Below are 27248 nucleotides of genomic sequence, written 5' to 3' on the forward strand. Positions count from 1 at the left end.
GAATATCCCCTCGCGGGTACATTCCATGAAAAAAAAAACACTACGAGAATTACGCGGTTCTTGGCCAATCGCCCCCAGAGTGGATACGTTCCACCAACATCTAGGCACTAGATCTACATCAAGAACAACCGGAAGGCACAACTCTTAAAAGGGAATACGACTCACACTTATTTTACTTTTCATTTATTGTACTTCTCGAAGAAGAAAACGTGCTCATACTTGTGAATGTCCACGGCAAGAAACACCGCACGAAGTAGTCTAAGGCTCCGCTGTGCGTTTTATTTTCTCAGATATCACGTTGATGCATCGTATTACAGGCGAAAGCGATCTTTTTCACGTGGGATTTAAGACCCCGAATCTGAGCTAGAGTTTATGAGGGACACCATAGTCGAGTGCTCAGGATTAATTTCGGCCACCTGTGGTTCTTTAACGTGTCCCTGTATATAAGTACACGAACCTCTTTGCATTTCGACCCCGCCGCAAGCCGGCCGCCGCAGCCGGTAAGCGAACTTGCGAGCACGTGCTCAGCCGCAGAACGCCATGGCCGCTGTGCAACCGGAGCAGGTCGTCTGTTATCCGTCATTGCCCTTACGTATAAGATGCAGTGGCCACACCCCCATATATTCAGAACGTTTCTAAATCGATGAGCTCGAGTGCACAGCTTCCATTGCAGCGAAAGACCATCGCTATGTCGCGCAAATCTATTTGGAAACATGAAAACATGAAAACATGAAACATGAAATTTCATATGCAATATCTTGTCTCTTTATTGTTCTGCGAAATACCTTTAAACTTCGGAGGGCGGAGACAATTACTTTTTTTTCTATAAAGGAAGTAAATTCTTTTGGCATTATTGTCGGTCGGCGTTCGTCTGAGCCTCTTGCACCAATGCAGCGATGGCATTGGCTTTTATCAGCCTACAGCACTCAGTAGAGGCGTGAAGCAATTGCTTTATCTCTGTGTTCAGACGGAAGCAGTTTTGAAAAGAGAGGAAATGGCCGGTAGCCATCCAACGCTGGAAATTCAATGAACCCCCTCATTTGCTTGTGCGCGTAGATATAGAAAGAAAGAAAGAAAGAAAGAAAGAAAGAAAGAAAGAAAGAAAGAAAGAAAGAAACGCATGCATGGGATTGCATGCATGGGAAAGAAAGAAAGAAAGAAAGAAAGAAAGAAAGAAAGAAAGAAAGAAAGAAAGAAAGAAAGAAAGAAAGGAACCCTTCAAACGTTGTAAATCTGACTTGGCGACATACAATACAAAGAGAAGAAAAAAAATAAAAGAAAAGAAACACCAGCATGAAATTGAAACTTTGAGGTAGGATTCACGTTTAAACGACGCACTGAGCCTAATTCGCTGTGATCGGCTGAAAAGATCTCGGTGCACGACTTGAATACGATGACAAAAAGAGAGTCTAGTTTCGAAGAGGAACATGGGGCTCAGTTCGGCAAAGAGACGCTAACGGAATATATACAGAAACGGGTAGGCGCTTTTTAGAACTACAAAACTTTTTTGTCTATGCACCGTTGAATCAGCGACTGGCCTGGAACGATATCTTAATATACGTGCCTTTGCGTTTCTTGAAATGCATGAGACGCACGACAAAGAGACATTCGCAGCACTATGGCGCCTTTTATTGTACATACACGTCAAACGGCGGGAATGCTGGCGTGAGGTAAAACTCGCTGGTTAAGTACTCAGTCGGTGACCAGAAATGTTGAGCTTGCAAATGTTCATCAAAAACGCGAGGGCTCAACGCTAGTTTGAATTGGCAAGCATTGTCCCTGCATCGAGAAGAGGGATCCGCATTTGCTCAACATCAGCTTACCTTTTCAGAGAACAAGCGCACAGCCTAACATCCAAGGTATCTAGTAAAGTGTGTTGCATTATGCCCCACAATATAAAATTGCAGAGAGGATTACCAGAAAAAACCCAGTTTTCTACCATTCCCTGGGGGATAGGGGTTGTAGAAGAATAAGAAAATAGAGGAAATACAGAGCACTTTCATGCGCTCTGCGCTGTTCGAAATCACAACACCGGCTCATTATAATAATAATAATAATAATAATAATAATAATAATAATAATAATAATAATAATAATAATAATAATAATAATAATAATAATAATAATAATAATAATAATAATAATAATAATAATAATAATAATAATAATAATAATCCCTGTTTTTCGATAGCTGACTCCCCATCATACAGCTACTTCACTTCTTTTGGTACCCATTCTGTCGTTCTAAAACACACGCGTTTATGAGCTCCACTAATAGTATAGGCGCATCAACTCCATTTTTTATTGTTAATGTTAAATAGGATATCTGCTACTCGCGTTTGCTCTCTAATTACCATCGCCGTATTCCTGTTCCTTAAGTTACCCCTACAACTTTTAGTGTTATCGCTCGTTGTGTGGTGCTCAAGTTGTTTGTCAACCTCGAAGTTTCTGCCTGGTATGTTAGTACCGGTAAAATACAATGATAGCCCACATAGGCTAACAACAAACACTAATAAGGGCTGAAGCTATTTGTGCCGGTGTACTGCCTTTAAGAATTGCAGCGATACCTTCATCACCTTCTGGTGCGACAACTTATGAGATCTGCATCTAGTATAGTTTGTTCTGATTGTGGCCTGCCATCAAAGAAAGCTAGCGCAGTCGGTCAATTGGCTATGTACGCTGTATTGAGGACATGTAGAGAATCCGTTGAAAGGTCTCGTCGCTGCCACACTAATCGCACCCAACGTTGGCGACCATTTTAGTATGGAATTTAGTATGCATTTCCTAAATGCCACTTCAAGTCACAGCTGACTATTCAGGGTAGACTCAGATCAGAAAAGTCAAGGGAGTTGTGAAGGCAAAGCAGGAAGTCTAGATCGTGCAGTCAGTTCGTTTAAAAACTTTGGTTGTTGCACACGTAGAACGGAATTCCTCGTGCGAGCAGACAGGGTTTTCTTACTGCAAATCTGACCTGAACAAATGTATCGATTTCCATGCGCTATCTTCGAGAGCTGACCTATCACTGTCATGTTAGGCTGTTAGCTAGGACCACGCAGTAACTTGGAAACGACTGAAATTACACGTAATGCCCTTTCTTTGCCAAGGTATGGATGAGCCAGCGTGGAAGCTTGGGCGTGTTGATGATTCATTGAAAAAAAAAGGACACAACGCCAAAAAAAAAAGACAGGCACATCAGAGAGCGACGTGTGTGCGTGTCACTCTCTCGTATCCCTCTTTTTAGCGGCGTGCCTTTCTTTTTTTCGTATGTAGGAGGTCACTAAGCTGGAACATTAATCGTTCGTAGGGCCCGCGTCGCAGGACGATAGTAAAGGCGACAGAGCTGCCTTAAAATCACAGAATAAGGACCATCATCGAGGTTGTTCTTCGCTGAAGACAAGAAGTCCAGCGTGCAGGATGAATTTCCACTTTTTCTTTACAGCGAAGCTGTTAGCCTCTCAGTGGACGGCGTTTTTTGTGACCGCCCGTGAACAACAGTTGTCATCACCAGCAATGGCTCATACCCCCCTAAGGAGAGAGAGAAGTGGTTCTTGTAAGGAAGGAGGAAAGGCTAGCACTATTTTCTGCAACCCATGCGGGAGACAAAAATGCAATGGCGTATCCCCCTTGTAAGGCAGAAGCTACAAGCACTCAGCAAAGTGAAGCGAACAGTGCATATATTGTTGGAATTAAGCATACAACGTACAAAATAGCGTACGTTTCAATAGAGAACATGTGACATCATCAGCAATGGATCATACTCCTGCAAGCAAGCGCAAAAAATGCAATGACTCATCCCTCTGTAATGCAGGGGCTACAAGCGCTCAGAAAAGGGACGCGAACAGAGCATACGTTTATTGACATCCCCCATACAGCACACAGAACAGCATGGGTTTCAGTAAAGGACAAGCTCAAAACAAGCAACCGAACCATCAGTAAAGCACTGAATACCCCTCTTAGCAGTTGTAGTGATGGTTTTTCAACAGCTTCGCTGGACATCCGCTTTCGCAGGGCTAGGATGGCGTGTGACTTTTCCTAAATTTAGTGAAAGCCAAGACATTTCTTATTAGTCAACAGCGAGGCTCATGAAAAAAGGTTTGCTGCAGCAAAAAAAGCTTTTCATTCATGAGGATATTATTCAAAGCATATTTGTAATTTGTGCTTCAGAATTATTCACATATATAATCGAAGTTTGGGGAATTCAGAAAGACACTGACGCACCAAGCTGCCTTCGGTCATGGGATAAAAATATCTTAGCCATGTTAATATAAAGCTATGATGTATGTATGGAGACGATCGTCTTCGCTAATGAACAGCGGGAACTCGATCCACTTTGTACTTCATAGAAAACGCCTCATTATTTCGGGAAAGTTCGTTTCCATTTCTAATATTTCTGATCTACCTGTTCCTAGTTCTGAATAACGGTCTTATTACATTGAAAAAAAAAACACTCAAATGCCATTTCTAAGACGCTTCTGTTAATGATGAAAACGTTAGAGAATAGAGAAACGGCAGGTTCACTTATTGAGCACACATCAGATTACTTAGGGGCCAGAGTGTGCTCTCATTGTTACCACTTATACAGGCTACATAAAAAGGTTAGTCACGCTGCCTTTGTAGAGGCCATCGTTTTTTCGCCACGTGCGCTGACATGAAGTAGCGCTATATTGTGCTTGAAATAAGTTGCGATTAGAACAAAATGCTGGTAAGTTGAGCCAAGGTGGTACTGAATCTCTGTCTTGAACGATAATCATCATGCAGCTGAGGTGATCATCAGAGAACATTTGGAAGTAACACGTAAATGTTTACTCACAGCAAACGTTTGGCAGAAATACGTTGGGCAACTATAGGACGGTAAAGCACATGCTTAACTTTACTGACATAGGTAAGCTTAGCATAAACGAAGTATGATAGCTGTTACCAGGACAAAATGTAAAGAAAGTTCTACACACATGTGTACTTAGTTCTTGAAGCGTCAGGTCGCATTTAGGAATAGATATTTCATACAGGTGCCTATTTGTATGTGATTCATATTCAATAAGTTCACTAGTGTGGGCGAAATGTTCAATGCGGCTTCGTTTTACTTATTTGAAGGCCGTGATATCTGATGGAGAGATATGCTTTAATGAAATCTGGGTGGCGTTGCTTTGCGTCTTCCTTAGGCATGTTACTCTACATAAATGTGATGACGGTCGAAAGGACACCAGACGGAACACTCATTCTCAAATAACATACACAGTGGATAAAATCTAGAGGTAATTAAGGTTTATAACTTAAGCTAATGTCTCCCGGGAAGCTATGAAATAGTTTCGTAGTGTGCAATGCACAAACAACCCTAGTCCGTTGTCCAAGCACGTCTAGTAAAACATTATGCGTATGTTCAGGGCATGCGTTACACGGTTGCCCTATGGAATATGAGGAGGCTGCAAGATCACATTAATGAGGTTAGACCTCTCGTTCAAGGTGCCCAAGGCTCATTTAATTTCCTTAGGGCTGATTTTTATTTAGGAAGCGCTCATTGTTCGTGCTTGCGACAAAACATTTGTGAGCCCTAGTTTGCAACAAATGTTTACCGCAAGCTTTGTGTTCCCGTCGGCGAAGGCATGCATGATTGCGCCTGCCAAGCTCTCATGGCATGCGGAAATCGCACCTGAGAAAAGTGCTTCCGAATGAATTATTTATTCTTAAGGATTGTCAGTTGTGACAGCTAAAAAAAAGTATCTCTTGTTAGGTCTCCAAACTTGAGCACACCCGTGATGACGGCGAAATGCACGGACGAGCATCACCCAAATCTTTGCGGATCGTCTAGCAGAGTTCTGTGCAGAGGTTGCCCACCACGCGTCTTTACTGTGTCAAGTAATAGGAAAAATTCCTACATCTTTGACAAAGGGAGTTAAGGGAAAAGCAATATGTGGGCAAAAAAAGCCACCGTGGACATAAGTGCGCAAAAGAATGCCTGTATGTACATCATGTCTTCTTTCGTCTTTTTTTCATCTTCGTATTTCCTTGCACTTAACTCTTTTTGTCAAGATGAGTCAAGGAGTTCACAACATTACCGCTGTTTCCTACGCTGATTTTATGGTATAAAAACGGGGCGTTTATTCTTCACGTGATCCTCACCTCCACATACAGGGTGTCCCAGCTAACTTTAACCAGAGTTTAAAAATATCCGAATGCCACGTAGCTGGAGAGAACCAAGATAATGTTGTTTGCCGTCGCTTGGAGATGCTCAATATTTTTTTCATTCCGCCTGAATCAATAAGTAGTCTTATTAATTAATCAACTTCTCAAATCATATAATTACATGAAAAGTGTCAATTGTCAAAGTGGGGGAGGCATGGGTTAGAAAGAGAAAGAGAGAGCATAACCGGAAAGTCTTTCCTATGGGTGGCGTGCCCACAGACAGGCGCATCGCAAATATTGCATGCTGCCAACAGCCCCAGTTCTTCGCCTGCCCGTTCACTTTATACAGCAGCGGCCTTCTAAAGCACTCCATCGTTTGTCGCCTCGTCAGTAACGTTTTTACCACACTGTCCAAGGAGGCAGCGAGCACAGGAGCTTTTTGCGATGCAACTGAGCTCTTTGATCGTGAAGAGACGCGCGATAGGGCTGATGCCCTTTCGTGCAAGAAGACAAATGCCTGCTTGAGATGCTGAGTAATGGCTGCGGGAACAAAACTGGGGAGCAGAGGAGTGGTCCCAAAATATCGTAGGTTATACTCGGAGAGTGAGAATGTGAAAGTGTGCTGGCAGCTTCGGGAAAACAGGCGAGAAGCCTGTCACTCCGGCGTCGACGGCTGGAGAAATGAGTTTTATAAGATGTGCCTGATAAGTGTGTGCGCCCACTGAATCCGCGTCAACTATTCGTCCATACCGTTGCGAGGAATTCAGCATTAGAACTACCACTAGCGCTCTAGTGAGTATGGCGTATACTTAGGCGCTACTTGCTTTAATTACGGAACGCCTTGCTTTCAAGTAGGGAAACCGGGTACTAACACTTGAAATGACATGATTTGACAAAGATGAAGAACCTCTTCCCTTAATGTCGGTATTGTTTCTTGAGGCAAGGGTTGTGTTCTCGAGCATACAGAAGGGCTCCAAGTTAAGAACCTGACATTGCGCTTGGCATCTAAATTAGGCAGCCCTTCTCCTCTGCAGAATGCGCGAGGTCTTGTACGCCGTGTTTCTTTTTTTTTCCTGTTTACTTTGAAAGTGAATTCAGACACTTTTTTATGCTGGCTCATTGGATGCCTGAAGCCGCATTATTTAACATTTACTGATGTGGCCCAAAGGTTGCGGTTGAGAGGGCTTGTGATCACCTGCAAGAAGGAAAAATATACCGGATAAATAATGCTTGCTCTATATAACGTCAGCTGCGCAAGAACATAAAATTAGGGCGGTACGTCCTTTTCGTAGATGAACATATAGGTATGCCACCAGCACGCACACATACAGCTCCCGCACGTTCTGTCAACTTTCTCTGCAGTAATTTCTCTCAGTGTACCGATATCAAGAGAAATTACACAAAGCAAAGCTGACAGACAGTGCGAAAGCTGTATATGTGCGTGCTGGTGGCATATTTAGATTAATTTACTCGTGCATTTGCTCGTGAAATTCCGTGCTATAAAGTGTTCTTGCTATGCGGCTATATTCATTAGAACCAATGTAACTGTGCATTCGTGGCGAGCAATGCACACAAAGTGCAGGCACCACAGGATTGCCCTTATCCTTTACTGTTGGCAATTTTCAGTTAAGGGCCGTCCTTTGAGTCACTCTTGGTATACTTATGAAGCCACAATTACTTTACGTTGAATTTGATTGCGGTTTTGTCATTTGCTTTGCGGAGGCTACGCGGGCATGAGCTACGCAAAGCGAATGGGATAGTATGAAGAAAAGACGCCCGTTTAGTGAGGCAGATCCAGCCCGATAAAAATAGCAATGACTATAGCAGCAGGGAGCCCGACAGCTGAAGTGTGCGCCTGCCCGCATTGGTTGGAGTATGTGCCGTGAGGAGCGTAGTGTGATGACGAAACAATCGACTCGACAGCGAACATCAGTCCCCACTTACTTAACAAACGTGGTGTACGACTCAGCGATGGCTCAGTAAACTTGTCTACATAGGTGACTTGTATGATTGGTGCATTCGCTGCGAAGAACACGAAGCGCGTAGATAAGAAACATGTCGGCGAAACGACTTCAACTTCTTACACTCCCTGTATTCGGCTATCCGCGTGACCGCAGTGTCGTGCACTTACCGTGCGGAGTGGTAACTGAACAGTGCAAATGAAACAATACTCGATCTCAGAAAGAAGAGAGCATCGGCACCATCTAATGCAAAAGTTGATGCTCGCCTTATATTTCACTTCATTTATCTCGACAGTGCAGTACAATTAGCCGCAAACTTGTTCAGTTAGAAGGTAGGATAAACCCAGAAAGTGGAAGTAAAGACGGAATAAGCCAGTTACTGCTGCATGAAAAAGTGTACAGGGGAAAGCTAGAATAAGCTTGGGTTTATTCAATGGTAGTTAGGCAGACTAGACTATAGCCTTCGTGTTGTACGAGCACCTGTGTTCAGGTATAACTTGGTTACGGTTCCTCTTCCTTTTGTGCCCAAAAGAAAATTAAAAAAGAAGTTGTAGTTAGTAATTAGTTAGCGAAGTACTTATTGGCGTATGCCTTTACGTTCGTATGAGAAAAGCAGGTTGTCTGAGTTCCTGAACGCAAAGTGATGGCTTTGTAAGCGATGCAAAGTATATTTGCGTGCTTGAACATATACTCGACAGACGCGCAGAATGTGATAAATCTATTTTGACCAGCCTTGCAAGGCAGCACAAAGCTGTACAAGCAAGGGCCGTCTTGTGAAGCTTCGTTGGAGAGAAAGCAGACAAGCGGTGAGGAATATTCGCTTCATTTTGTGGGAAGAAAGCTACTCAACTGCTTGCTGACGTGCGAAGATGTCTGCGACTTGGAGCATCATACCTCTTCACGTGTAAGAAAATGTTGTAACTGGCTGTATCTGGACGCTGTACTGGAACTGGCAAATGTCGTAGGTAATGGAACGAAGACCTTGTACAAGAATTTCCTTTCCACTGCAGTAATTGTGAACACAATGTGGGCTCAAGCGTTTAGAAGCCCAGTAGCACATACGGGCATTGGCTGTTTTCATTTGTTTGTTTCTGGCTTTGATTAAAACTTCAAAACACAACGAAATGCCCTAGTGTTTGTTAAGTAAGCGCCCATTTAATTGCTTGGACTTTTTGAAGTGTCGTCTTCCCCCTTGCACATCCAACCGCATTAAAACCACCGAGTACACAGAGACAACAAATTTTTAAGGTATAGGTACTTTTGACCTTCAAAATATCATAAAAAGTCTGGGTTTTGCAAATACAGAAGAAACACTCCTAAATGTTCCACGTTTCAGGGAACGGTATATACAGAGCCATGGGATATGAATTCTAAATAGATGACCATTCCTGCTTAGATATCCGCTACGTAACTTTATGGTGGGCTGCTCAGACCTCGATTGCGTTGCTTTGATACGCAAAAAGTGTAATGAGATATCCGTGTTGGATTAGTCGCCACGTCAGCTTCAGAGTCGGGACTGTGCGGTGCCTGTTGTCAACAAGTTCTGCGCTCACCGCTTTTAAACACGCAACACGCACTTGTCATCTTGTTTACGCAGCCGCCTTGTTCATACTTCATCCTCTGCTAGGCCTGCGGCCTTAATTCTCAGATGTCTCGCTTGTCAGCGCTCGCAGATAAACGTAACGAACACTGTACGCAGAATAAACTTCTCGCGCTGTTTTCGCAAAACTGGTTTCCGAATTTTTGACGTGCAAAGCAAAACCAGAAGAACGCAAGTGACGGCGAAGTGAAGAAGTGAAGCAACGAGAAAGTAGCATGTGAAGCGGAGGTTGAACTGAATCATTCTGAGGAGTACTCATTCAGCAAATTGAGATTGGGAAGAAACATTTACAAAATGAACATGAAAACTGACTGCTTGAGTAGTTCACTAAAACATGCATGGATGGATTAGGCTGTAAAACTCCAATAAGCGAATTAATGGTTGCGGTATGAACGACTGAATAAACCTTAAAGCAAGCATACCGACCATTTTGTCGTAGACACGTGTGCATGATGACAAGCCAGATTAGGATAGACTCGTAGTAACACCGAAAATAAGAGCTACAGCATTGCTACAGCATGCAGAAAGCTTCAATTCTAAGTACAAATGAGAAGCAAATGTCAACGTAAGGTTCATTCAAGGAACGTGTATGACACACTGCCTCAATCCAATCGGCCTTTGCGTCAGTCTCCATTATGTCGCCTATGTTATGTTCCCTAACTATATTTTAGGGTATACTTTTTGAATATAAATTTTTCAGTCTTTTAGCCCTGTATGTTAGTTCTTGCGCCAGACAATAGGCTTAGGCTATTCTTTTCAACGATATTGCTTTCTTGCCGTGGAACACTTCGAATTGAAGTAGTAACTTAGCGCGATAAAAATCAGAGACAAGAAAGGTGGACAAAGTCAAGCGCTGCACTCACAACTGTTTAATGGAAAGATAGAATCGTAGATATATATCTTCTTGCCGTGCATGCGCCTACCAAGCAAAAAGAACAGGCACATGCACATCAAAAACGGTTACGCAAGAAGTCAAATTCGGCATCAAGTAATGAGATGGAAGGCTCACTTATACACCTATCTCTATAGTTCTTGATAAAGAAAGCCTCAAGTGCAAGCCTAGAAGAGGAGTTGCCGCTCCTACCCAAAACGATAGTCTCAGAAAATCGAGCGTCACATCCACACGTGGTAACATCAGCCACCACATGTGCTCCCTTATCATCATTTTTCTTTATTTTTTTGAGCATGTTCCCTTAAACGGTCATTCACGCAAAGCTCGGTTTGTCCAATGCACAGCTGTCCACAAGGTTATGAGGGAATTGCACATACAACCCCTCGGGAGCAGTTAACGAAGGGCTTCTTATGCCTCGTACGGCAGCCCCGCCTGCTCTCACAGCAAGTTCGAGAGCACAGCTGGGAAAGCTTGTTGGGTGCAGAAAAAGCCAGAGGAATACCATGATGGTTAGCAACCTTAAGGTTGTGTGGCACCTTGAGCACGTGGGTATAACCTCCGGTCTTACCTTCAGTCGTTGGACCTCTGCTTTTGCCCTTCCTGCTCCAAGCTTTACTTTTTGCAGAGTAAACTCTGCTGTAGCGTTGACGACAGTCAAAGGGAAACCAGCTGGCAAAAGGCGTCCGACTTGGTTTGAGAAACTAGACCGCATTTGGTGTACGCACGATTTTCGCAGAGCTGATTCCAAGCAAAGACTACCTATTCCTCGCTTCACCACCTTAGAATGTGAGGAATCTTACAGCAGTAATCACTTCAAGGCTCCCGCTTGATAGGCCCAGCAGACGTCACCAACTTACTTTAAATCTAGGAACTGTAGGCCTGTGGAGTCGGGAAGTTCACGCGTAGAAACGAACCCTTGGCCTTGGTTGTTAAAAGCTTCTAAAATGAAAGCAGGGGATGCAAAGTTACCCTTATTTGTTAAAATCACTAAAAAATCAACATACCTAAACCCATTGAGAGCCTGCCCCCCATTAAGAACAAGCTCCAAGAACCTATCAACAAAAGACTAAAAAAAATGTCGCACAAGATAGAGAAAGAGAGAGAGAGAAAGCAAGGGTAGGAAAGGCAGGGAGGTCAACCAGAACAGCATCCGGTTTGCTACCCTACACAGGGGGTGGGGGAAAGATAGAACTGACGCATGAACCTGCACACCCTCCCCGGCGTTGCAGATATGGCCGCTCGTTGAAAAGAATAAAAGTCACAGCTAAATAAAGCTCGAGTAATGCTAAAAAGCGGTCCACTGACAGCCCCACTGAGTTCTGGAAGTGGACCACATTATTGACTTAATACATTCCCTTAAGGAAACAAGAAGCTTAGCCTGAGGAATTGAGTAGAATAGATCTCCTTCGTTAACAGAAAAACCAAACTTAATGCTGTCATTACACGCAATGAATTGCGCAACCTCCGAAGAACTTTTCACACGGAAACTATCGTCCACATGCAGCTGCTTAAGCTTTTTCAAACGAAGAAGACTCACGCAGTGCTGCCATTCCCCGCGCTTGCTAACAATAGTTCTGAAAGGAATATTGGGCTTGTGCGTTTTCGCGGTAAAGAAAACCATCAAACAGCTTTCTTTGCTGTTCTTGGTTGCTTTAGCAAGGGTGGTCAAGTCCAAACTTTTGCAGAACTCGATGAATTTTGTCTTGGCTCTAACAGCACTCTCACTAATAGGAACGAAATTCCTATTCACCGCTGCCTGCGCTTTTTCGTTAAACCTGCCTTTTGGCAACACACCAAAACCACCTGCCTTATCTGACTGCAACAGAATAAGCTCTTTATGTTTGAAAAAAATTCACTACACCTCCTAATCTCTTTTCATCGTGAACGTCAGGAGCCCTGCTTGAACAATTTGAGATCAAGGGAACAAGCAAACCAATTATAGAGGTGGAGAGACCCAGTTGGGAAGTGGAAGAGAAAAAATACATTACTGAACACTTGGTGAAGACCTGCGCACATGAATGTCTACAAGAAACCGCGAAGGACAATCGTAAAGTCTAACTTCGTTGAGAAAGCCCCGACTCAGTGGAGGTCGTTGTAAAGGGCATTTTACGGAATGCGTAAGCTGGCTTCCTTGGGTGTCTCCGTCTGGCTGTGAAACCTCACGTCACCAACAAAAGCTGAAAACATCGAGACGGCTCTGTTTTCCACTACCGTGGATTTCGCAGTTTTTCCTATCTCTTGACGCCAGGCCTATAATAACCTCGCCAAACAATGTTAGTGCGATGTTCCACTGAATAACAGCTATCAAGAGGGACTGCTGAATATTCCGCATCCAATTAGCATATGAAGCAGGTCGCCTGGTCTGGCGCGCCAGGAATTAAATTATACCCTCGAATTAAAGAAAGATGCAGCAAACGCTGGAGAGAAACCAAAATAAACATCAATAAACTTCAGTTTCGGACAAATAATTTATCTTGGTAAGGGGCTACATGAATTTGGTCTTGTTGGCATACTTTACCCTAAAAATGTCGTAAGATTTGAACGTTTATAAAGCTAAAACCTTATTTTTGGATACAATAAAGCGTTGCAGAATGTTTTATCTAGATGTTCCTAAGCTTATCAAAATGATATAGTTTCGGATATTAACTTTAGTGGGCCTTCCAGTAATAGGGCATTTTGGACCGAATACAAATCATTCTTACGATTAAATTGGTTGTAACAGAAAAAAATTCAGCCAATACTGCCGCTGGACATATCATTAACGAAGGCGGCCAGCCAGTGGCCAAGAGCACTTACGAAAGAAGAACTGTGTGAATTCGGCAGCTGATATTTAGTAGGGAGGCATAGTCGCCCAGCATAAGGACTTGTACTCTTTGTATATGAGGCGCCGCTACTTTTCGCCTGATGGATGACGTTATCTGGGAGCTCTCGTCCAGAGAGGTCGACGGCGCTGATTCAAGTCTGAAAGTGATTCTCTCTGGGCACGAGTATCGCTGTCTGGCCGCGGTTGTTGAGTCCTCGAAATCAGGAGCCGAATTCGCAAAACTTGTCTTTAGTAACTGCTGTTGACCAGCCGCGTTCACTAAATGATATGTCCAACATCTCGATTGGCTGACGCTTGTTCTTACGAACAGCTATAGCGTAAGAACATCTTTGTGAATATGTGCTGAGGTTTCTCGAGCTTCCCGAAATAGCTCAGTGAGTGCTGGACCCTGGAATTATAATTTAAGGTGTCCTTTTTTTTATTGTGTTTTGTAACTTAGACGAATTCATTGCGGGTATTGCAACAATTTCTGAAGTCGACTGGCATCAGTGACCGGTTCTAGCGCCTCGCACTGCTATTGTCGCCATCACTCTCTCTTTCCCTCTTTCTCATTTCTCTCTTCGCGTCTTAATTCTAGTATACCAGTACTGGGGAGCACACTGAACGCGCAATTGGTTTACCATGCCTTTCTTTTTCTTCTCCTAAAGCACCATTTCTGGGCTGATATAGAGAAAACAAAACACTCCAAATGGCACCTTTTTCCGGGACTGTTCCTTTTTCTATCTGTTGGTAGCTCAATCCTTGTTCTATTCGCACGGTATAGTTAAAACGATCCACTTAACGCAGCACTCCGCGAAACCAGAGACCGCCTTAAGCGATGGGAACATAACGACTGTAGGTCAAGGTCGCGACAGCTTGTTCTTGGTTGAGCTAGCGCGTTGTGCTTCCTGTAGCCGAGCTCGCTAACATAGCGACAGAGTTTGGTCACGGCTGTGATGTACGGTCGTCTCCCAGACAATGTAGACCACGTGAGTGGAAACGTACGATCGCTAAGTGTTCGGAAAGTCGCACGATGTCTCGGAGAAGTTTGCGGCTGCATCTAAACTGAGCATTAGAGAAGTGTTCGTCTGTGCCCGTCTGTCATTGAGAACGGTTGAGCTGCAGTAAGTACCGTACATTCGTTATTCGCAACTGACATTATAATGGTTATTATCATGACATGTTGTTCAACAAATAGTTGACCTGACATGCTTAGTTGTGAGCACATTCTCTTGTGCCCTAGACTCGATTTTATTTGCCTTTACACGCAAAATTGCCGCGCGCGACAATTTTGAGTGTTGAAGGCTTTATTTTTACCGTGGATGCGCGTGCAGCTAAGATGATTGTGTAATCTGTGTGGCATATGCGATGAAGCTCCTAAGCGTAGGGAGAGTTTTGTTTTTGTGGTGGGGCTTACTTATGAAATAATGACAAAAGGGCTATGTCCCGATGATTACTTAGCAGCTGAAGAGAATAATGTACTTTTATTTTCGTTACTCTAGAATGGTATTCATTATTCCGGGAAATTAAACGAGCTGCTCTATTTTGGATTGGTTTCGGCATGTTAATTAGGTAACTTCGGTGAGGAGACCCGATCTGAGCGGCGAACTCAAGTCGTAGGCGAACGAGTGCTCGAAATGTTTGTTTACGTATAAGTGTGGGAGAGTTACAAAGATTGCGGCGCAGGTGACCCCGAGACTGATAAGTACTGACAGAGATGGTGGTAATATTAGAATTCCACGAGAGGTTTGTTGAAAGATTTACGTCCAAATGTTTAAATGATGAAGCCCAAGGTAATGGGACATTTTTGATCTAATAGGATTAGCTTGAGTTAGAGCGTTTGTGGCTGAAAGATATCGCTTACATTTTGATCAGTTTAGAGTCATTAGCGAGGTATCATAAGAATACGTAATATGGTTAAGGTCGTTTTGGAGAATATGGTGGTTATCAGGGCTGCTAACGGGACGGATAATGCAGTCATCGGCGAATTTTCACCTGCATGATAAGTTATCGGGTAACTCATTAATGTCGATATGACCTGCCTAGATGGCACATACATACATACATACATACATACATACATACATACATACATACATACATGCATGCATGCATGCATGCATGCATGCATGCATGCATGCATGCATACATACATACATACATACATACATACATACATACATACATACATACATACATACATACATACATACATACATACATACATACATACATGCATACATGCATACATGCATACATGCATGCATACATGCATACATGCATGCATACATGCATACATGCATACATGCATACATGCATACATACATACATGCATGCATGCATGCATGCACCCGTGAGCATAAATATACGGACCACGGGAGCGCGTGCCAAACTTCATCGACGCGCCGTCTACCGACGCGGCGCCTGCTGTCGAGAGGGCCCCTAGAGCAGCGGTGCGCACGCGCGTCCCATCATATCTGCTGGCCTGACATGTAGCTTTGCCTGACGTCGCTGTGGTGCTCGTAGACTAAACGTCCACTGGGCGTCGTTTTCGCTGCTCCATCACATCTGGGCCATTGTTTTACGCAGCGGCTGCGGCTGGGTTGGCACGCGCGTCCGCCGCGCCTCGCTTTCATTCTTTCTTTGGGGGAATTATCGCACGCCGCACTGCCTTCTCTGACGCCTTTAGATGGCTCGCACAAAGTGGCCTTCTGCGGCTTTGTGTTATCTCGAACTGTTCCAATGCTTGCTGCCGCAGGTAGAAGCAAGGTTTTGCAATCGGTGTCCGCCGTCGCGTTAAGAAGTAGAACTGACCTGCATGGGCTACTATGCTCCGCAAGCAGCAGGATGCTAAAAGGAGAAATTAGCGGCACCGTACTGCCTTTATTTCTCAAACTCTTCAACAAGGCTTGAACAAGAAATGCACGCGAGGGTGCCACTACAGACAGCAGCGGCAACGCTGACGCATGCGCGAGAATATACAACCAGGTGCAGCTGTGCGGTGCACGCTGCCGTGAAGTTCCGATTACGGTTGCCTCCTTGCGAATTCGGTCGAGGTTAAGGACTTGAATCACTGGTCGGGATCTCCTCATGGCATCTCGTTACGAGCGGATACCACGGCACCTTCGAGGCATCATCGCCGCCTATGGAAAATTGACAGCGTAGTGAAATCATGAATACAGTTGTGAAAATTATAATCTACGAAAATAACAGCAACACGTTGGCTCGTCCTAAGTGCCCTCAAGACCGCAGTCTGTCGATGGTCACCCCGACTAGTGATTCAGGCCGGTCACCCTGATGATGATGATGATGATGATGATGATGATATGTAGTGTTTATTGGCGCAAGGGCCAAGTGTGGCCAAAGAGCGCCAGGACAGTGGTGACGAGCATTGAATGGACTAATGGCTGATGTGACGTGGCTGTAGAGAGGCCTAAAACTGAGAGCTATAAGTTGCATAAAATAAGCAAGGAATAAAAATATGAGAATGGCTGAAGTAGGGTATGCTATAAGTAGAGGATGTACAACAATGGTGTAATGGCGTTACATGAATACAAATGGACAGGTCATTGTTGTTGACAAATAGCACAACAGCCTCAGCTGATCCCTTGAGTACAAGGGCCTGGAGGCATGTGCTATAACAAAGGTTTACATCGCAACCGTGGCCTCTCGCAAGAGGCCGTGTTACGAATTTCTTACACAGAAAACGTGGAGCGTGCCAACGTCGTTCAAAAAGGCTAAGGTAGATTGTATGTGAAATAGCGGTTCTCTGCCTAGAAACAGTGCCAGGTGAAGTGGTATACACTGATTGTATGCCAAAGGGAAGTGTTTTTTCCTCTCGACTTGTGTTTCGCGGCATTCTAGGAAGACATGCTGAACACTGAGTGTCTTCCCACATCTACTACACATTGGGCGTTCACCGCCACTCAACAAAAAGCTATGTGTACCGTAAGTGTGCCCTATTCTGAGACGACAGAATAGGACATCACATCGTCTAGACTTGGTCAGTGATGGCCAGTATCCTAAATGTGGCTTAACTATGTGGAGTTTATTAAGGGTTTCAGAATCCCATTTGTGCTGCCAGTAGGTTCTGAGTTGTTTCCGTAAGTATGGCTTTAGGTCTGAGACCGGAACGGCTGCGGACATGCTGCAAGCTTTTGTGTCTAAGGAGGTAGCAATTCGGTGTGCCAGGACATTACCTTCAATACCTCTGTGTCCAGGCACCCAGCATATCGTTACATGTTTGCCAGAGGCATAAATAGTACAGAGGAGAGAGAAAAGGTCTGCAATTACTGGATTTGTGTGGTTGCAGCATGACATCAATGTTTTCACAACGCTTAATGAGTCTGTGTTTATGACCACCTTATGTAATTTTAACTGTTTGATGTGTTTCGCAGCCGACCACAGTGCATACGCCTCTGCTGTGAAGATGCTTGTTTGAGGGTGCAGAACATCGGACTCGGAAAAGGATGGGCCGACGGCTGCGTATGACACGCCAGCATGTGATTTAGACGCGTCTGTGTAATACTCTGGACAAGAGTATTTAAATTGTAATTCCAGAAAATGCATATGAATGTGCGCCTCTGGAGCGTGCTTCGTTACCTCCACAAACGACGTGTCACAGTCAATGATTCGCCACAACCACGGTGGAAACGGCTTGGCAGAAGCCATTAGTCTATTTTCATGAATATGAACATCCATCTCCTCGCTCAGCTTTGTCACACGGATCGAGAATGGCTCTCTGGCTGTAGGTTTGTTATGAAAGAGTATTGCAGCGGTCATATCGTTTATGGTGGAATAACAGGGATGGTTTTTGTTAGCATGTACTTTCAGAAAATAATTAAATGTAGAATATGACCGCTGCAGATCGAGCGACCATTCATTCGATTCGACACAGAGGCTTTGAATCGGACTCGTCCTAAAGGCGCCGGTGGCGAGGCGGATACCAAGATGATGCACAGGGTCCAGCATCTTGAGAGCACTGGGTGTAGCTGAGTGGTACACAACGGCACCGTAGTCTAAGCGCGATCGTACAAGGCTCCTGTAGAGGTTCATAAGGCATTTCCTGTCGCTTCCCCATGTTGTATATGAGAGTATTTTCAGGATGTTCATTGTTTTAAGGCATTTAGCTTTCAAATACTTGATATGGGGAATGAAGGTTAGTTTTGAGTCGAGTATTATGCCTAAAAATTTATGTTCAGTGTTTAGTGGTATGTGTTCTCCATGCAGCATAATATCAGGATCTTGTATCAAGCCTCTCTTTCTAGAAAAAAGTACACAGGAGCTTTTGAGGGGGTTTAGCTTGAAGCCATTTTCGTTTGCCCATGTTGAGACCTTGTTCAGTCCGAGTTGGACTTGGCGCTCGCAGACAGCAAGGTTACAAGACTTAAAGCCTAGTTGCACATCGTCAACATATATCGAGTAAAACATTGAGGATGGAATGACTTCGTGGAGGGAATTCATTTTCACAACGAAGAGGGTGCAACTAAGCACGCCCCCTTGTGGCACGCCAGTCTCTTGAGTGAATAGCCTGGACAGGGCATTGCCCACTCTGACACGGAAGGCGCGGTTAGACAAGTAGTTTTCTATCATATTTAGCATGTTGCCGCGTACGACCATCGCAGATAGGTCTCGGAGGATTCCGAATCGCCATGTTGTGTCATATGCTTTCTCTAAGTCCAGAAATACAGAGAGGAAAAATTGTTTGTGTATATAAGCCTCTCTAATATTTGCCTCAATGCGAACAAGGTGGTCTATTGTTGACCTACCCTCCCTGAAACCACATTGAAGGGAATCAAGTAGACAGTTGCTTTCGAGGAAATAGATTAGACGAAGATTTACCATTTTTTCATATAATTTACACAGGCAGCTTGTTAGTGTTATTGGCCTATAACTACTGGCTAATGCGGGGTCTTTGCCTTGCTTATGAATTGGGATGACAATCGCTTCTTTCCATGAGGATGGAATATGCCCAGACACCCACATGGTGTTGTAAAGAGACAGAAGTGTGTTCAATGTTTCTGGGTGCATATTCTTGATCATCGCATACATTATGCGGTCACCACCTGGTGCTGAGTTGCCGCAGGAACTGAGAGCAGCCTTCAGTTCAGCGAGACTAAACGGACGATTGTAAGGTTCATCTGCTGCGCATTTTCGTTCAAGGCGCTCGCGCTCTATGCGTTCCTTGAACATTAGGAAAGTTGGCGCATAGTGTGATGCACTAGAAATATTTTCAAAATGCTTGCCCAGGAAATCTGCCTGATCTTTCATGGTGTCGCCTTGAGCGTTTACTAAAGGAAGCGGTTGTGTTTCCCTGCCCTTTAATCTGTTTACCCTGTTCCATACCTTACCCTCATCCTTGTACGAATTGATACTACATATGTACCTTTCCCAACTTTCGCGCTTAGCACGTCGACGTGTTCTCCTGCCCTGTGATTTTGCCTTCTTGAAATTAATGAGGTTCTCCGCAGTTGGAGAGTCACGAAGCAGGCTCCAAGCTTTATTTTGTTTTTTCCGTGCCTCTTTGCACTCGTCATTCCACCAAGGCAAACGACGCTTATTAGCAATCGGGCCGGTCACCCTGACCCGATTCGCAAGGAGGCAACCGTAATTGGAACTTCACGGCAGCGTGCACCGCACAGCTGAACCTGGTTGTATATTCTCGTGCATGTGTCAGCGTTGTCGCTGCTGTCTGTAGTGGCACCCTCGCGTGCATTTCTTGTTCAAGCCTTGTTGAAGAGTTTGAGAAATAAAGGCAGTACGGTGCCACTAATTTCTCCTTTTAGCATCCTGCTGCTTGCGGAGCATAGTAGCCCATGCAGGTCAGTTCTACTTCTTAACGCGACGGCGGACACCGATTGCAAAACCTTGCTTCTACCTGCGGCAGCAAGCATTGGAACAGTTCGAGATAACACAAAGCCGCAGAAGGCCACTTTGTGCGAGCCATCTAAAGGCGTCAGAGAAGGCAGTGCGGCGTGCGATAATTCCCCCAAAGAAAGAATGAAAGCGAAGCGCGGCGGACGCGCGTGCCAGCCCAGCCGCAGCCGCTGCGTAAAAGAATGGCCCAGATGCGACGGAGCAGCGAAAACGACGCCCAGTGAACGTTTAGTCTACGAGCACCACAGCGACGTCAGGCAAAGCTACATGTCAGGCCAGCAGATATGATGGGACGCGCGTGCGCACCGCTGCTCTAGGGGCCCTCTCGACAGCAGGCGCCGCGTCGGTAGACGGCGCGTCGATGAAGTTTGGCACGCGCTCCCGGGGTCCGTATACTTATGCTCACGGGTGTACATACATACATACATACATACATACATACATACATACATACATACATACATACATACATACATACATACATACATACATACATATTCGTGTCCTAATAGTGTATACTAATAGCATTCCATTCTTCCGAGCTAATTTCCCCCCCACTCTGCGCTACTTTCCATAATGTCAAGTTTAATGAGGCTAGCGAATTAGCAAGAAAATGCGCTTTTTGAGTATAAGACGTCATATGGGGTGCGCCGTGCAACGCAAAAGCAATTTCACGAACTTCGCTAACGGTCCACTGAACAAATTATTAACGTTAGTAAGTCTTCCAAGATAAAACGCCGGAATAAGAAAAGAGCTTATTCATTTAGTTCGTGCGAGCTAAACCCGCAAAACATTTTTTTAGTATTTGTTTTAGAGATTATCGTATATCACATCGAGTGTCGTGTAGTGAGAGAATTCCCAAGATATGAAAAAAAGAAGCTGATCGAAAACCATCGGTGTTATTGAATATGTTATTACACATTTCTCTCAATGAGTTGGTACATTTTCTCATGGCGTATATTTTCTCTTAGCAGGTCTATGCACCGCACTCGGCTAATTGGCGCAAATAGTAAATGCTTACTATTTAAAATCAATCGCATAAGCTCGCCACTATACCTTGTGAGCAAGGTACGGGTAAACAAAGCCCGCTTAATCTGCAGCTATTCAGCTTAGAAAGGAAAGCCTTAACGTTCACACTGAACGTTCGTCGGTGATGAGTCCAAAAAGCGAAAAGAAAGCTGAAAACGTCATCGTCTAGGAGTACATCAACCCTGCAGGCAAAGCCTTAGCGCTGGCCGCACACCATCTTTTTCATACCTGCGGACTCTTCCATCAGCCTTCGTGGACTGAACAGGCAAGCTCTCTCTATTTTCTTTGAGCGAATAGCGCGAAATAAAATTATGGGGGTCCGACAGAACACGCGGAAGAATGTCCTGGCTGTCGACATGACCCGTGTAAATGCGCTAAACAAGCTTCGATAGATTACAGAATCGGAGAACATCAAAGTGCGACCGGCGTCATCTATGACACTGACCTGACAATTACGAACTCGGAACCGCCTATTCTTATTAAACCGGCGAGTGAAGGAGCAGTCATAACGCACGTATGCCGCCTTGGACACAGCTGTTGCGTGAGCGAGTGTCAACCTTTAAATTTTGTTCAAGGCCGACACCATATCTTCTCATGTCAAAGCTGGTCACTTCCGACACGTCGTTAGACTGTTTGTCCTCAAGCCGTTTCAACGCCACACGTGTTTTAGGATCGGACATGTCAAGGGCGCCTGTGCAAAATCAACGGTGTGTCCCCGGTGCGCGGAGTCGCAGACTGCCGACGTGTACAGCGCAGCCAATATTAGGTGCGGTAGCTGTGATGGGTCTCATGAAGCCACATATATATATTGCCTACGTATCAAAACAGAAGTTCATATCCTGACACAAATGGTTAGGGACAGCTCATCTCATAGTGAAGCTATTGAAAAGATACTGCATCGACATCGTCATCGACGGAAGTACGTACAACACAAGGTGCAGTTCATGCACAGATTGTGCCCACAAGATCAGCTTCTAGTACAAGCAGACCCGAGGTCCCAAACTAGGCGGGCAAACTGTACCTCTAGTAGTGTGAGTTTCCGAAGACTAATTAGCACAATTTAGGTAATGAACTTCTTAATTAGAACCTTGGGGGTGGTTATCTATTTGGCATATTTTGGGGCAGTCACGCTTTAATGCGCTCCCATATTTTTTACTCTTGAAAATAACACCTACTTCATCCGCCATGGTTTCTCAGTGGCTATGGTGTTCGGCTGCTGAGCACGAGGTCGCGGGATCGAATCCCAGCCACGGCGGCTGCATTTCGATTGGGGCGAAATGCGAAAACACCCGTGTACTTAGATTTAGATGCACGTTAAAGAACCCCAGGTGGTCGAAATTTCCGGAGTCCTCCACTACGGCGTGCCTCATTATCAGAAAGTGGTTTTGGCACGTAAAACACGGTAATTAAATTTTTTAACACCTACGTCGAGACATTCATGCTAGAATTTCGACACTTACTGCAAGCAATATCGAAACTGAGCGCTTTCCCTGCTGCGTTAGACGGAAGCACCGCGTTAAGAAATGTGACGAAGTGTGAATGACGGCATGTCGCGGCAAATACTGATACAGCATGGTTTGACAGACGCCAGCGAGGCGAACTTTGCCGTGTCAGCATCTGCAGCGCCTGGCCGCGATATGTTTGAAACTTCGTCGTGCTTTTCGTCACGGGCAAACTACATCTGATATGATAGCGGGGCAGCCTTTACAGCGCTCCCGGCGAGCTCAGTTTTGATATTGCGTGGATGAAAAATTAGGCAGAACATCCTTGATACCTGTTCACATAAGTGAAGCTTTAGAACGGCACAATGAGACATTTTGTAGGAGCAATGCGCAGGTTTCTTTATTCACAGATTACGATATGGCCATGGTTGCGGGTAGTTTCTGCTCTTATTGTTTCTGTTCTTATTGTCAGAACATTCCGCCTAATTAACGAAAAACTGAGAGAAAGATGATTCTTAAACATGTTTTCTATACACCTGATGACATTAATTGACTCTTCCTGTCTGGCTAGTATTTCGAAGCACCTTTTTCCAGTTAACTGCTAGACTCAACTGCTCATGTTACTGCTGAAAGACCCTATGCTGACTACTTTCATGCGTTTGAGCACCTTGCTACTATGCGCATGAGTCTTAGATAGTCTGCGCATAGTCTCACACCCGTCCCTCAGGATGTACTGTTTGCCTGAATATAGATGAACTAAAACCTGTAGTCAAATGTCATAGTCGGTCGGGGCAGATTAGGTATTCATGAGATCTGAGGGAGCGGAAAAGGTGCAGGATGAGCGCTCCGAATTAGGCATTATATGAGCCTCGCAAGGATATATATATATATATATATATATATATATATATATATATATATATATATATATTGCGGCATGATTTCTTTGAGTTGTGTTAACAGCTCATTTTGACCTAATTGTGCACCTGCGCTGTCGATAGAGGTTACGTGAAGGATACCTCCACAACCAGAGAATGGGGATAAGAAAGCTTAGCTTTATATGTATATCGAATTGGCTGCGATTTTCAAGACGTTTAAAAAACTGAGCTTCATTAAAACGCGACTGACTCCAAATTTTCCACGTAAATGACTGTCTTCAAGCGTTCAATAAAAGGATAATTAACACATTTTTGTTCATACTTTTTGTAACTCAGGTTATTAACGGCGAAGTATCTCCCACTCGCTTATGAACTTTGCGAAAATGCAACGTTCGCTGCGATTATACGGTTTTTATGAAAAATGTGTATACTCTAGAAAAAACACCGTGTGTGCCGGCTGAGTTATCAATATTTGACGCACATTGGTGCCGAGTGTATCACCTTGAGTGAGGCATAACTAACGCATGAGTGGAGTCATGGGTTGGGTGTGCCTCACTAAGTCTCACGTCGTCTGCGTTCGTGAATTGCTTTTTATTAGTTGATAAATTGCTTTGCAAAACAGTATTAACTTCACATAGCCATTACATTCAACATAGATTTTAAGTGCCAAAACCGCCATTGGATTATCAGGCATGCCGTCGTGGGGAGCTCGAGATTTACTTTGCCCACCTGGGATGCTCTGACGGGCACCCGATGCACAGTACACGAGCGTTTTTGCACTCCGCCCCCATCGGAATGCGGCTGCCGTCGTCGCGATCAAACCTTCGACCTCGAGCTCAGCAGGCTAAGGCGATAATCACTGGCTCTACGGCGGGTCACATATCCAGCAAGAGAGGCCCTAAATAACAATTTTTTCCCCATGAGGACTGAAATTTAAATTCTTTTAGCCTCAGCAAATTTTGTTAGGAACTATCAAGCACTTGTCTAAGAGAGTATTTCTGGGTTCCACAGCAAACTTGAAAAATAAATCCAGTGGTGTCTCCGAACTGAGAGATGCTTCCACGTATCTCATATGATGGCTGACGATACAGCGATGCTGCGTCTGCTTTAGCAATGGGCCTCCTTCGGCAGGCACTTTCCTATCAACATGAAGAAGCGTCTACTATAACCGGTGGTACAATTCGCAAACGGTGACTGTGTGCGCAGCGTGTAAATAGTTATTGGAATGTTGCGCCCTTAGAGTTTCTTATCATTCTTTATTCCCGTGTCGCTCATCAGGTGATTGCGCTTCCTCGGAGCGCTCGACGCTGTGACGTCGGTCTCCTCCGGACGTCTAGCTGACTCCGCTTCCATCGCCGAAGGTCTCGGAAGCGGCGCCTCCCGAAAACACGCAAAAAAACTCGCAAAATGAGAACAGTAGAAAACGGGGTTCCACACAAGAGCCACTTCTTCGTCACACAGGCACAGGCAGCGACACAGGCAGCGAGGACACCCTGCTGTACTATTCTGCTTCAGAAGAAGATCTGTCGGATGACGGCGACTACTTGACAGTTGTGAGGCAAAAAAAGAAAGAGGAGAATCGTCACTGCCTCCTCGTCTTCAACAAGGACGACGGCAGCAGCAAAGGCCGATGACACGGCTCATACCATCCTCTTCTTACCCGTGACGCCGACCGACAACCTGAATCGGCTAAACAGGCAAGCCGTATCTGTAACACTAGAGGCTGTTGTTCCAAATGAGATCACGGATATGAGAGTTAACACCCGTAAGAACATTCTCGCGGTTGATGTCAAGAACAGAGCAGCATTGGATATCTTGAGTACAGTGAAAATGCTGGGCAAGATAAATGTTCGCACCATAATACCACAGGACAGCAATACTATATCAGGTGTGATTTATGATGTCGATGAGTCAATCGCCGACAACGATCTGCCTATTTTGGTCAAACCCGGCACAGCAGATGTTCCTATTATTGAAATCCGTCGCCTAGGAGATTCACGCTGTGTGAGGATAACTTTCAAGGGAGGTAGCTTGCCGTCCCACGTGAAAGTTGGATTTTTTCATCATCCAGTGCGACCGTTCGTTCCAAGACCACTTCAGTGTCGTAATTGTTTGAAGATCGGGCATGTCAGCGGCATATGCAAAAATTAGACCGTGTGCGCGAGATGTTCTGAGCAGCACACTGCAGATGCTTGCCGTGCGACTCACTTCAAATGTGCCAATTGCTCCGGTCCCCATGAAGCATCGTCGAAAGACTGCCCGAGACACAAGACAGAGCGGCAAGTCCTCAAACAAATGGTGAGAGACAACTCAACTCACAGAGCGGCCGCCGCCAAAGTACGACTGCGTAGTGTCCGCCGTCACCGTAGACGATCCTCATCTACAAGAAATGCTGATACCGTCGCGAGACAGCCCATACTTCCTGAGGCTGGTGCTCCCAAGGCGCTCACCCACACTAACAACACGGTGTCTGATGACGCAGTGAATACCTCTACTGCAAACGACTGGCCTGCACTTCCGACATTAAGTCCTCCAGCCCAACAAAGGTCGACGGTGGACTACCGACGAACCAATGAGGGCGCAGATCACGTGCGAGGTCAAGACAAGCAAGTAATCGCCATAATAAGATCTCTAATGAATGTCATTCGCGTGTTGTTAAAGGACATGCAGACGCCATCTGCTCGAGGTGCACTACAAGTGCTGGACGGCCTGGATCCGGTTCTTGCGAGCCTCGAGTAGCAAGCACAATGGCTCTACCGCGTCAGCCGTTCTTCAGACAAGTCAAGGAAGCATCTATTATGCAATGGAACGCCCGTGGCCTGAAATCCCGCAGTGATTTTCGCCATTACGTTTTCACCAATCGATTCCCCATTGTTGTCGTCTGGGAACCGAAGCTACGGACACCCGTCCGGATCTCAGGCTATGAACCTCATGTGTCATCGACGTGTACTGACATTAGCAAAGTGACCATCTACATACGGTGCGAATTGACTTATGTTGTTCATCCAGTGCGGCCAGATGACATTAATCAGTATGTGTGTTTGACCGTGAAACAACAAAACCTTGCGTTTACTTTAGTGGGCGCTTACCTTTCTCCATCAAGTCGTTTTGATAGGCAGAGACTGAGTGACATTATAGATGCGACACCTGGTCCATGGATTGTTGTTGGGGACTTCAACGCGCATCATTCACTTTGGGGAAGCAACAAGATAAATTCGAAAGGAAGAAACCTCGTGTCCTTTGCTTGCGACCATGAACTTTGTTGTCTAAATGATGGCAGTCCCACGTTTCTGCGCAGCCGGACATACAGTAGTTGTTTAGACTTAGCATTTGTTTCGCGATGCCTCAATCGCTGCGTCCATTGGTTCGCAGATATAGAAACCCACGGAAGCGACCACATTCCTACCTACCTGAAGATAAAAGGCCTCACCAAATCCGTTCCATCAAATTTTAAACAAACAATAGATTGGCCCGTGTTTAAATCCCTTATGGAAGACGCATGCCACGAAGGCATTTCGTCCACACTAGAATTGGAGATCGCCAAGGCTATGCAGGATTCTATGCGCTCATTTCGGCCATTAGAGAAATACACCGATTTTGATTCGGAAATACAGAGCCTCCGTGCAATCCGCCGGCGAGCGGAGCGA

Source organism: Dermacentor variabilis, chromosome 5, assembly GCF_050947875.1.
Source record: "Dermacentor variabilis isolate Ectoservices chromosome 5, ASM5094787v1, whole genome shotgun sequence".
Taxonomy (NCBI): Eukaryota; Metazoa; Arthropoda; class Arachnida; order Ixodida; family Ixodidae; genus Dermacentor; species Dermacentor variabilis.